A 13,832-nucleotide genomic window follows, 5' to 3' on the forward strand; every position below is an offset into this window, starting at 1 on the left:
CATATTCAAACTTGTATTCGATTAAAAACGTCTCCCTCTGAAGTCAACGCCATCGCTCTCCTCTGTACACGGTCCAGTAGCTCCAGGGACGATTTTAAAGCTCCAGCCCATACATGTCAGTTGTACTCCATTTCCGGCTAATGGAAGTGGTGTAGATGTAAGATCAAACGAAGTGAAGTAATTTTTACACCGTTTAAGGAAGCCTCAACACTTGAATGTTTCTTGCCCAGAACATCAAGAGCTACTGATTGCTCAACATCTACACCGTTAATAGGCAAAGATGATCGTAAAGTTTGTGTGACAACAAGCAGCACTGAGTCTTCCGTGCAATTAAATCTACTCGATTCATTCGACCCCACTCAAAAATGGCCAGCAAATCCTGACAGAGTGTATCGTCCATAACCCGCCTCTTGTCCTCAATCTCTCGAAGACTCAGAATGAGTACGAATGACAGAGATAACTGTCATCCGCAAATGAGTAGATCGGATTCGATGTCTGACCGAACAGATCGTTGATGAAAATAAGAAAAAGAGAAGAAGAAAGAGAAAGAACAGAGACCTGGGGTACACCTGCGGTCAATTTATGCTCATTGGATGAGAACCCATCTATAACGACTCGAATAGTACGATCTCTGAGAAAACTCGAAATAGGTCGAACAAAGCCATTACCGATACCAAATGCGACAAGCTTTGATAATAGTGCACCGTGCCAGACCCTATTAAATACCATGGACATATCCAGAGCCACAGCCTTACTCTCACCAAACTGGTGGACTGAGCGACTCCAACGTTCCGACAGAAGTGCTATGAGGTCGCCCGTAGAGTGATTTCTGCGGAACCCATACTATCCGTCGCTAAGAAGGCCATTAGATTCTAAATAGCTCACAAGTTGGTAATTATCCATGCTCTCCATGACCTTGGAGAGAGCGGAGCATATCGCAATTGGCCAGATTATGGTCTAATTCAGACCATACTTTCCAGGGACCATACTTTAGGAAGTAATAGGTGAAAATTGAATCCAATCGGATTAGACTAATTCTTGGTAAATGCTTAAGAAGTTAAGGCCATAACAGAACTCAAAATTCCAGCTAAAACTGATTGGAATTGCGCCCTTCAGTTGTTCAAGAAGTCTAATTGGGAGTTTAAATTAATTGGCAGATGATTCTTCCTCGCCTTATTAATTACTAAAGTGAAGTAGAACCATTTGTTCCACTCGCTATCAAGCCGTAGGACTGTACAACAACTTTTTCGAGTCTGGACCAGACGATTTCTGATTTAAGAACATTGATAACCTGGTAGATGGAGTAATCAGGCTGTAAATCTAAAAAAAAAATTCTATAAAACGGCAGATCAGATCTTTCTATAAGATGGCGTACTGTACCAGTATATTTGAAGTTTCTGAAACAAGGTTAAGTTAGTATATATAGAAATCTATCATCAATCATCCCACATTACGCCCGTGGGAGATCGATCCCCGACGATTTGTGGCGATACCCCCTTAGGGAACTACCCTTTTTAAGCTGATATTTATAAGCCAAAGCTTCTATCAGAATTTATTGCTTTAAACTTCATTTATATTGCTCTTTAAATCCGAGTTTAATGGCTCGATCATCTGTTTTCCCTTTATGAAAGCAGCTGATGAGATACTTAAATCCGGATTTAAAGAGATTTTAATTCATAACCAACCCCGATTTCGAATTTTATTAATTTGTTACATATTTATCACAAAATAGAGCAAATATCAAACAATTTGAATAACAATGACCCAATACATAATGATATGTTTCGTTTCCAGTTTTATGAAGGATCGAATCGTAATAACATAATAAATAAGCAATTTCAACTACTTCACCTTACACCATGTATGAATGTATGTACATATGTATGGATATCGTATTTATCGTATCTACTCCAATATCGATCGTAATCATTGCTATAAATAAGTAATTGTTAAGTACAGGCTATGCTATCATTTCATTTTATGACCCTCTTGCCAATTTGAGTCTTGAACTTTGTATGTCCATTTCGAATTCAACAGTTGGCAATTTAAATCGATTTGGTTGCCATACATAAAACGGTGTGTTGGATATTAACATTTTTATATCAGAACATACATATATAATATATATATTTATTAGCATAGACTTAAAGAAATTTGTTGGTGGACCCAACAAAGAAAGTTAGTTGCTTTTTGGGTTTAGGAATTCCGATCGATCTAAGATCACTTCCAGCCAATGATTGCTTTGCCTTGAAATATTTATTTGCAAATCGGTAAAGTTGGAGATACATACCGCGCGCAGCACTCATGCGTACTTACGCGTGCATTATAGAAAAAATTAAAATAGAATGATTTGTATTGTGTGAGTTACACAACAAATAACCAACTCTCAACTTTGAACGCGTTTCGTGGCGCAAAACATATGATTTGAATATATTTACGGTTCAAAAATTGTTTTGCAGTTCGTTAATAAGAGAAATAAAACCTCATTTTTGCCAATTTCCATTGAAATTAACTTTGGAATCGACATATGTAAGCTGAGCTCAACCAAAATATGGCATGTGGGCTCATTAGATTGCTTAAGTACGCATGAGTGCTGCGCGTGGTATGTAACTCCAGTTTAAAGTATATATTCGTGATCGTTCTGAAACTGTGCAAGACTCAATAATAGAAAGTTGCATAACTTACAGAAAACCAGCAGTGGAAAGGCACCCTGATCATTAAGATTGTCAAAGTGTATGGATTAGAAATTCCACACATAAGGCCTAAACATAGGATTCAGTGAATTAGGTTAAGCTAAACGATCAGCCGACATATATTATTTTTTTTTAATTTTTGGCATTGAGGATGTCACAGAATGACGCTTGCTTTCAAGCATCAAAGTTGAAGATTTTTAACTTTTTCGCGTTGCTTTTGTGGGATTTGTATGCAGAGTTGCATTTTCGCAACTCAACGCAACTTATTCTGTTTCGCCTATAGGAGAAAATATAAACAAAAGGAAAATTGATATCCTCAATGACGGGTAATGTCCAAAAATTCCTATATTTTATATAGGCTGATTGCTTTCCGCAACCTTATTAAGCGAATCCTGGAAATTGTAAGTAGATCTAGACATGTACGTCCGCTGTGGGCAACACGAAAGCGGTCTAGCGAGTACAGATATTTGCTTAACAGTTTTTGCAGATACTCTTATGGATATAGAACTTTGGGGATTGCAAATTGGCTTATATCAGTTCAGATTTGAATAAAGCTTCCATATAAGCCGATTCTGAATTTTTATACGATTTGAAAGAAATTTTGTATGTGAAGTGCATGCGTTCAAAGACAAAGGAAATGTATAGACTTCTTTAAAATTTATCAAAAAGTTCTAACAAATGGAGAAATGTGAAATTCTCATATGTGAGTGCGTAAGTAGCACAAGCGCAATAAAACGGAGAACTTTTGAGTAATATTTTTCAAATTTTGAGTTTCACATTCAACACATTTCCTTTGTCTATGGTACTTTATGCCCACCAACGCCCATACAAATTCTGCCCAGATAGGTCTAAAAATGCATAGGTATAGCCCCTCATATAAATCGATCTCTGGATTTGACTTCTTGAGACCCTGGAAGTCTTAATTTTGATCCTATATAGTTGAAATTTGGTACGTGGTGTTCACTCATGGTATCCTGCTACCACGTGCAATGTTACCCAGATAGGTTTAGGCGTATCAATAGATATAGCACCCATTCGAATCAAGCCCACAGTTGACTTCTTGAGGCACCTAGAATGAATCATTACTCAATTTGTTATACCCTTCACCATAGGCTGTATGTAATAATCTAGGTATTCCCTTTGGAACACCTCGTTAAATTATATATATCTGCGAACCCATTAAGTATATATACTTTTAATCGTCTCGATATTCGAAGTCTTTCTAGGTGTGTCCGTCTGTCGAAATTACGACAGTATTCGAATGCTACCCGTTTGAAATTTTGCAACGATACTTCTTAGTGATGTAGGCCGTTGGAGATTTCAAATGGGTCAAAACGGTCCAGATTTCGATAAAGCTCCCACATAAAGTGGTCCTTCGAAGTGACATCTAGAGGCCCTAGAAGCAGCAATTTAGCACAAATCGCTCTATAACCTGATATACTAAGTTCCCAAATAGACCTATCTTCGGATTTTAAATCTTGAGCACCTGGAAGTCGCAATTGTTGTCAGTTTTGGATGGAACTTTGTACGCAGTATTCTATTACGTCTTCCACCCACCGTGCCTAGTATGGTAGAAATCGGTCTTTAAACGTATATAGCTCCCATTTTAACCTATCACCCGATTTGACATCTTACTTACGACTGGAAGCCGCAATTGTTATCAGATTTGACCAAAAATGTACACTTTTGACTGATTCGGCAGCAATTTGCTAGGTAATGTAAAACTTTCAGTTAATCGCTGAATAGAGTTTAGCATACGACCCACACACTGCTAAGCGGGTGGTTACCGGGACAAGCCAACGACTTTATTGGGCTAAAATAATAAAATGCTTGTGTATGAGAAAATGGAACACATTTATTTGGTTTAACATTTCCATTTAGCTCCCCTAAAACCGAAATTCCGATTTGATTTCTCGATGGCCAACAGTCTTTAATTTTTACCCAATGAGTACATGAAGTGAACTTATGCCCTCCAATCCCATACAAATTTGAATAAGGTAGGTACGTACTTAAATCTCCAGAGCCCCTAAAAGCCTCATTTATTACATGACTTGTTTTCTTCAAAATAATTCAAATACAAATGATTAGGGTTAACTGATGGAGATAGACACTCAAGATTTGATTCGTCCAAACCTGACCTGAGGCCACCCTAGCGCAGAGGTTAGCATGTCCGCCTATGACGCTGAACGTCTGGGTTCGAATCCTGGCGAGACCATCAGGAAAAATTTTCAGCTGTGGTTTTCCCCTCCTAATGCTGGCAACATTTGTGAGGTACCATGCCATCTTAAACTTCTCTCTAAAGAGGTGTCGCTCTGCGGCACGCCGTTCTGACGCTATATCGTTGTGCTTAAAACTTGAATCAAACTGCACTGATTGATATGTGAGAAGTTTGCCCCTGTTCCTTAGTGGAATGCTCATCGGCAAAATTTGCAATTTGCAAACCTGATCTGACGTTTTTACATCTTGCCAGAAATATTCCGTATCCTGATATTTTCTTTATACCTACAGAAAAAGACGCATGACTGAGACTGACAGTTATGTGCTTTGGAAATCAAGCATTTAAAAGTCGGACCCCAAACAGGCCTTTCTTGGCCCGAAAATAGTCCCCAAGGATTTTCTACAGCTCTGAAATTTTGCATATAATCCGATATCATCATCGTGGCTGAATTCGTACGTTAAAATAGCGCTTGATTTGACAAGCATGGAAAAATTGTGTTTTTTTCGACATTTTTTTAATGGTTAGTCGAGATTTTCTCGTGAATCGTCATTAGTGTCGTGATCAGGATTTGACTCACGAAGAATTTTAATTCAATCAAGGTCACACACGATTACGTGATTGGATTAAGATCTCACTCACAAATCACGTTGCTCACGCGTGACACGTCTACTCAGTTGCGCACCTCTACTCACCAATAGACCCCTGAGCCTGAAATTTTGCTCATAATCTAATTTTGTCAAGATACTTTTATTCATTCAAAATTTAAAAATTTTTCCTCAACATTGTTTACTTGTCCCACTGTGCAATGCAACCGTTGAAAACGCCAATACATGTATCTTCCATTTTGACCTGCTCTTTTATTAGCCACTATAAGATTTTATAATACATTTTTGTGTTTAACCTCATTGTTCCTCGCACAAAAAAACATTTTGTAGGAGCACACTAATATTCCCTCTATATTGAGTTAGGTTCAGTGTACACTGCAACGGTACAAAAATACATTCGTATTGAATTTGCATACAAATTATTTACTTATAAGCTGGGATTTCCATATATTATCGTTCAGTCTCTCCGACAGGCTAGAGAGCATTTCCATAAGAAGCATCTGTGATTTCCTGAAAGATCACTGTCATTCGAAACAACTCATCCATCTTAATCGACCAACCAAAGAAAGCTTTAAATAATCTATTTATGGAAATATGATAAGCAGGCGTAGGCATGTAGGCGGCAAAGATGGCGGGTGTGTGTAGGTGTGTGAGTGAACTTCACCATAATATGCAATTCTGCATTATAGTATGATGGCCGGAAGAATAACAGCTGTATAACAGTGCTTTTAAAGGTGACTGTATTTGTATTTGTTTGTTTTTGAAATCTTTCTTGTATTATGCTTATTCTTGTTTTTCTACTTCTTGGTCAATCCATTGTCGTGACCCAAATTGCAGTCTCATCAGAAGTGTTAAACTGGTCTGGTAACTTGCTCAATCAACGTTCTTCAGTATCACCAACCTTCATAACTTAAAATACATACACTATTCTGTGTTTTTATTCTTTTTTGTTGTTGTTTGTTGTTGTTATTGGTTTTAGTCATCTCGACTAAAATGAGAACCGCCATGGGGCTTTTACTTTGGTTAGCATTGTTGTTGTTGCTTTAAGCGATTACTTTGTTCAGAGTAAAGTCAAGGTCAAGGCTTTGTAGCCTTACTGCTGAGCGCGCATTCAGTATGTGCATGTGTATGAGTGAGTGAATGACTGACTCCAAGTCTGACTTGTGTGCTGATTGGTGATTTTAAGTTTTTTTTTTTGTTAGTTTGCTTTTCTTCTTCAATTTCGATGTCGATCATTTAATGATTCCATTGCTTAGGGCCGGTGCTTTTTTTCCTCGTCAACCCGTTAAATACGAAGTGCTTATACACTTCCATTGTCCATCCGTCTGTCCTATACCAAGACCGTCCACATTCAATCATCAGCCAATAAAAAACTGGTTTGGTTCAAATGTCTGAACACTGCATGTTGCTGCTTAATCACCTCGCGATATTTGATTTGAAAAAAAAAAATTATATGAGAATATTTGATTTAAATCATAACATGACATTAACTTATTTTTTCAAACAATTTGATTTCAATTAGCAAAGTGTTGAAAATCAAAGAAATGCGCAGATACCAATGCAGTATAAAGTAAATCAATAAGAATAATAATCCGAGGAAGCAAACTAATAAGGAAATTAAATCTATTTTATGTGAGATTCAAAATTCGAAGAATTTTATTAAATTAATTTTAAAAATATTTATTTTTTTTTTTTTTGAATAATTTTTGGTATTAAATTAACTTTTTATACAAATATTTTTTGTTTTAATGATCTACTATGTCAAAGCTCTTTGCCTATGTGCCTATGTTCAATATCATTTGTTTTTGGTTGGCAGTTACCGCAAGGATAACTACCAAACCAATTGTTGCCCAACTTATTTATTAGTTGGCAACCTTGGAAGACTTTATTTAACAATCAATGGTGATTTTATTAATAATTAAATAAAATCACCCAAAACCATAAAATCACTAATAAATAACAATTGGTTTGGTTTCCACAAAATTTTTAAGAACAACCTGATTATCACATTTTTTTCGTGAAAATTAATTTTTTAAATAAATTTTTTTTAAATTAAAAATTTTTTATATCAAAAATAATCTTTAAAAGTTGAAAAAAATCCTTTATCAGATATTTTTTTTTTAAATTTCCATAAATATTTGTTTAATAATGTTTATATATTTTAAGAAAAATTTTGTTTTAAACTAAAATTTTGACAATAAAAATTTACATAAAATTTTATGAAAATAAAAACCGATAAAATTTGTATTTCGGCGACATCTTCTTCGTTATATGAAAATCAAATTGTTTGTTTTTTTTTTTGTTTGTTCCAAACAACGACTAAACCGATTTTCTTGAAATTTAGACAGAAATTTAGGGTACTTAATTTTATAAAAATCTAAGGGGTGGCTGAAACTTCCCCTTACCCTATTTTTTTAAAAATCCCGGATTTAGGTGATGTTTGGAGCGATTCAAGCCAAATTTTATTTGCAGTCTTATAATAACCTAAAAACACTGATTTTGTACACTGATAAATTCACTGCAAAATGAAAACCTCGAGCTTAAACAAAAGCTAGACGAAGTTACTAGAGAAAATAATGAAGTTAAAAGACAAATAAACTGGTTAAAATCTCAAATCAAATGTACTAAATTATTTATAAGGGGTCTCCCCACAAATAAATCAATTTATAAAGCAGTACAAAATTTAATACAAAATGACATGGGGATCAAACTAAAAATAGTAAATGTAAGAAAGATCTATGAACGATATAATATGATGTCTGCTTTAGTCGAATTAGAAAATCAAGAAGCAGTTAATGAAGTGCTGAGGAACACGAAAAAATTAGCTAATACAAGAATAACTATTGAGAGAGATATGGAGCCAATAAAACAACAAAAGAAGAAAAAACTTTTGGATATTAAACGGAAGCTTCTAGCAATAAATAAAGACCATAAAATTGTTGTAAGGGAAGACAGAATGAGAGTTAAGGATAAATGGTTCATGCTGAATAATAATTTTAAACTGGTTGCAGGCAAATATGATGGAATTGATGAACTGGAAAAAATATATGGCGAACAAATTAAAGAGCTGACAATTCATCTAAGCGGGAATCTAATGGAATCAAAAAACTGAAATCAAATAATTCATTATCAATCAACAACGAAAAAAATCAAGTTACTACACACATATCTATTATTTCATACAATGTAAATGGATTGGAAAACAAATATATTTACCCATCATTCTTTGAGTACATAAAAACCCATGACATATTTATACTAATCGAAACACATTTAACTGAAGATAAATACGAGTCTGTAAAAAAATATTTTCAAGGATTTACTTTGAATTTTGAAGCAGCAAAGCGTTTTAGCAGATATGGTAGAGCAACAGGAGGTCTTATACTCGGCGTAAACACACGATTGAAGTGCATGGGAATATCTTCATATACATTTAGGATTGAAGAAGCAAACCTGCTTAAAATTGCAACTAGTGAGGTTTGTTTTACATTAGTACCGTCCTATTTCAGACCAGCGTGTTGGGATATGCAATTTGAATGTATCTCAAACCTGTTTCTATATAATGATGTTGTAAACCCAATTGTAATGGGAGATCTAAATGCCAGAATCGGAGAGTTTAAACAGGAGATTGATGATTCGTTTATTTTAACTTTTCAATCGGGTCTAGAAAGTAGAAATTCAAAAGACAAGATAATCAACCGCCAAGGAAGGCAAGTAATAGAATTCATGACTGATAATAACATGCTAATTCTAAACGGAAGAACTAAAGGAGATGAAGTTGGAAACTTTACTTTTATAAGTACAATTGGAGAATCAGTTATAGATATATGTGGAGTATGTCATGAACTTTTAAATAATGTGGAACTTTTCAAGGTTGATAACAAGGCTTGGTCTGATCATATGCCCATAATAATAAATATAGCAGTCAAAGGAGTTACCCCCAAAACAAAAACCATGAATCTTTTACCAAAAATTCAATGGATGGATAACCGGAAAAGGGAATATCAAGAAAGATTGTCGATTGAGACAAACAAAATGGGAAACATGGAATGTATAAAGTTAAGCGACTTAACGGAAGTGATAAAGGCTTCGGTTGGGAAAGCTGAGCGGCCTTCGAAGAATTATGTCCCGAAACAACAGTGGTATGATTCAAGATGCAACAAAGCACGAGAAAAGTGCTTTAGGTTGTTAAACGCATATAGAAAAACTGGTGAGATTGAAGAAAAAAACAAATATTTAGAGGCTCAAAAACATTATAAGATTATTTGTAAAAATAGCCAAGAAAACTATTTTCATAATGTGATTGAAAAGATTCACACGGCAAATAACTCGAAAGAATGGTGGCGTTGGATAAGGGAAGTCCGAAATCAAAAATTTCAAATTGGCAGTAACGTAACGGCAGATGAATTTAAAAACTACTTTATGCACCTATTAAATCCAATTCAAGTTGTTGCCCCTATTCAATATGCACCTCCCTTTAGATTAAACCAATATTTAGATGAACCTATATCAATAGCTGAGTTAAGAGAAACACTGCGTAAGATGAAAAACAACAAAGCTCCAGGCGAGGATAGAGTGCCATATGAGTTCTTTGTGAATGCAACGGATGAATTCCAGAATATATTGTTAACAAAGTATAATAAGATACTAGATGGTGAAAGCGTTGATGAGTCATTTAGTAAATCTATTATATTTCCAATATATAAAAAAGGGAATTGTGAACAACCCAATAATTACAGAGGAATTGCTTTCTCAAACTGTATTGCAAAGATAATGATGGGGATTCTTAACGAGCGTTTATGGAAATGGGTAGAATCTGAGAATGTTTTGAATGAATTTCAAGCAGGATTTAGACGAGGCTACTCCTCATACGATAATATATACAACTTGTCTGCAATAGTAAGTCTTAAACTAGACGAAAAGAAGAAAGTCTATGCATATTTTGTAGACTTTTCCGCTGCTTTTGACAATGTGTCCAGACAAGCCCTAATTTATAAATTATTTGAACTGGGTGTCTCGTATAAATTTGCTAAGCTTGTAGAGAACTTATACGCTAATACACAGTACGCTGTATGGACGGGGGAGGAAATGTCCGCATATTTTCAAACTAAGGCTGGCGTAAAACAGGGATGTTTGCTCTCACCCTTATTATTTGCTTTATACATCAACGATTTGCATGATAGCCTGGAGGGAGGACTGCAGTGTAATGGTATTAATCTGAGGATTTTACTATACGCAGATGATATTGTGATTATCTCTGATGATATAGAAACAATGCAAAGCATGATTTACAACTTAGAAATCTATTGCAAAAAATGGAACCTTTCAGTCAATATGGCAAAATCGCAGATGCTAATTTTTAGAAGAGGTGGAAGATTAAGCTCTCTCGAAAAGTGGTGGTATAAAGGGGAAGAAATTAAAATTACCTCTGAATTTAATTATTTGGGAGTAATTTTTACTCCAAAGCTGAGTTTTCAAAAACATGTAGAAAAGAGAAATTTGCAAGCAAAGATTGCTCTTAATACGACCTGGAATCACATAATGAAGGAGAACCGAATCAGTCTACGTATGAAATGGAAGGTGTACTTAGCCGTTTGTAGAGCAATACAGAGCTATGCATCTCAAATATGGGGCTTTAGACATTTTGATGAAGTAGACAAACTGCAACGCTTTTTTATGAAAAAAATTTTACGGCTGCCGAAAAATACGCCAAATTATGTACTGATGTTGGAAACTGCTGCTGAAGAAAGCCATATATATACGATGGGATTACATTTGAAATATATAAATAACGTTTTACTACATTACCATGATAATCGGTTGCCAAAGATGCTAACGAGAGCATTAATAGAAAGGAATTCGTTTTGGGTGAAAGATTTGAGAAATATAGCAAGAGATCTAAACATCAATTGGCCTGAATTGCCGAATATTTTCGTCCAATGGAAAACTTTCAGCATTGAACTGCTAACGGCTTTAAAATTGAGAAACATCTATGGTAATATTCGAAATAAAAACTCAACAGAACGGTTTTACAAACATCTGGACTATAATAAGGGGCTTTCATATATAACAGATGAGAATCCTTTAGATAACATCATATGGATTCTAAAGGCGCGAGGTGGAATGCTTAACTTAAACGGCAATTTATATGGTGTGGAAGATAACCATAAATTATGTAACCTTTGCAATATGCGGGCTATCGAAAATATCCAACATTTCGTAGGTGTATGCCCAGTGCTAAAAGAATTTCGAATTTTGTACTTTGGCAAAATAGTACTAGCTGATCATGAAATGATCAATATATTGAATGGACAACGACAGGATGATTGGAGCAATTTGATTAAATACATAAAATGTGCAATGAATTATAGGCACTATTTGATACAAGAATTAAACTAAACACAAATGTGACAGACGTTTAATGCAAAAAGAAAACATTGTCTAAGTTTAACTATCTTTATTAAAGTTAATCAAAAAAAAAAAAAAAAAAAAAAAAATACAAGCAATGAATATTATACTTATATAGTTGAATTTTGTTTAATAAAGATCTAATCTAATCTAAAAAAAAACACTGATTTTGTATCGAAATTTGCGGTGGATGCCTGAGACAGCCCTCCCTCCAAGATATATAGACCAAGCATGACAATATGGGACTCAAATGACTCAAAGGTATTTGGGAGTAGAAAATAAATCTGGTATCCAATTTTGGGACCAAGTATTTGGGTGGGTAAACCCAACCCCCAAGACTCTGGGGGGACATACCTATCGACCAAAGCAATATGGGGCTTGAGTGAAAGATATTTGAAAGTAGAGCACGGAATCGATATGCTCTTTCAGGACTAAGTGTGTGGGAGTTCGACCTACACCCAAAATATACCCCAAACTGAACTTATTTACAGACCACGGCAATATGGGACTCAAATAAAAGGTATTTTAGAGTAGAGCACAAATCTTATATCCATTTTCGTGGCCAAGTGATTGGGTGGCTATCATATCGTCACAATCCGGTGAAAAGTGCATACCCCCATGGCAGCTATATCGGAATATGGTCCGATTTGGACTTCGGCACGGACATTAAGTGGTCTAATAAGTAGTTTTGTAGTACAAAATATCAGTATTTTTGGTAGCTATATCCAAATATAGACCGATCTGAGGCAAATAAGACACGGATGTCGAAAAGCCTGACATAAGTCACTGTGCCAAATTTCAGCAAAATCGGATTATAAATGCGCCTTATATGGGGACAATCGAAATATCGGTCTATATGGCACTCTCCCAAATTTCAACCGATCTGGGCCAAATTGAAGATAGATATCAAAGGACCTAACACAACTCAAATTGCAAATTTTGCCCATGAACATTCCACTAAGGAACAGGGGCAAACTTCTCACATATCAATGAGTGCAGTCCGATTCAAGTTTAAGCTCAATGATAAGGGGCCTTTTTATAGCCGAGTCCGAACGGCGTGCCGCAGTGCGACACCTCTTCGGAGAGAAGTTCTACATGGAATATTACCTCACAAATGTTGCCAGCATTAGGAGGGGAAAGCCACCGCTGAAAATGTTTTCTGATGGTCTCGCCAGGATTCGAACCCAGGCGTTCAGCGTCATAGGCGGACATGCTAACCTCTGCGCTACTGTGGCCTCCACAACTCATTCTCCTCCTAACACAACTCATTGTCCCAAATTCTGGTAAAATCGGACAATAAATGCGCCTTTTACGGGCCCAAGACCTTCTCTGGAGAGATCGGTCTATATGGCAGCTTTAACCAAATCTAAACCGATCGGGGCCAAATTTAGGAAGTATATCGAGTGGCCCAATACTACTCACTCTCCCAAATTTCAGCAAAATCGGATAATAAATGTGGCTTTTATGGGCCTATGACCTTGAATTGGCGGATCGGTCTATATGGGGGCTATATAAAGTTATATTCCAGTATAGCCCATTTTTGAACTTAACCTGCCTATGGACAAAAAAATAATTTGCGCAAAGTTTCAGCTCTATATCTCTATTTTTAAAGACTGTAGCGTGATTTGAACAGACAGATGGACGGACATGGGTAGATCGTCTTAGATTTTTACGACGACCAAGAATATAAATACTTTATAGGGTCGGAAATGGATATTTCAATGTGTTGCAAACGGAATGACAAAATGAATATATCCCCATCCTTCGGTGGTGGGTATATAAATTGTTCCGTGAATCCTGCTTTTTATTCCCTCCACTATAGGATGGAGGTATACTAATTTCGTCATTCTATATGTAACTCCTCGAAATAGTCGTCTAAGACCCCATAAAGTATATATATTCTTGATC

The 13,832-nt window shown here is 35.7% G+C and overlaps 1 protein-coding gene across 2 annotated transcripts in view; it reads right to left on the reverse strand.

Annotated features, from left to right (window-relative positions):
* The window catches only part of LOC106090335 (alpha-tocopherol transfer protein-like), a 32,100-nt gene that overhangs the window by 5,034 nt on the left and 13,234 nt on the right, over positions 1-13,832 (reverse strand). The gene's annotated exons all lie outside the window — the stretch shown is intronic.

This window comes from Stomoxys calcitrans, chromosome 3, assembly GCF_963082655.1.
Source record: "Stomoxys calcitrans chromosome 3, idStoCalc2.1, whole genome shotgun sequence".
NCBI lineage: Eukaryota > Metazoa > Arthropoda > Insecta > Diptera > Muscidae > Stomoxys > Stomoxys calcitrans.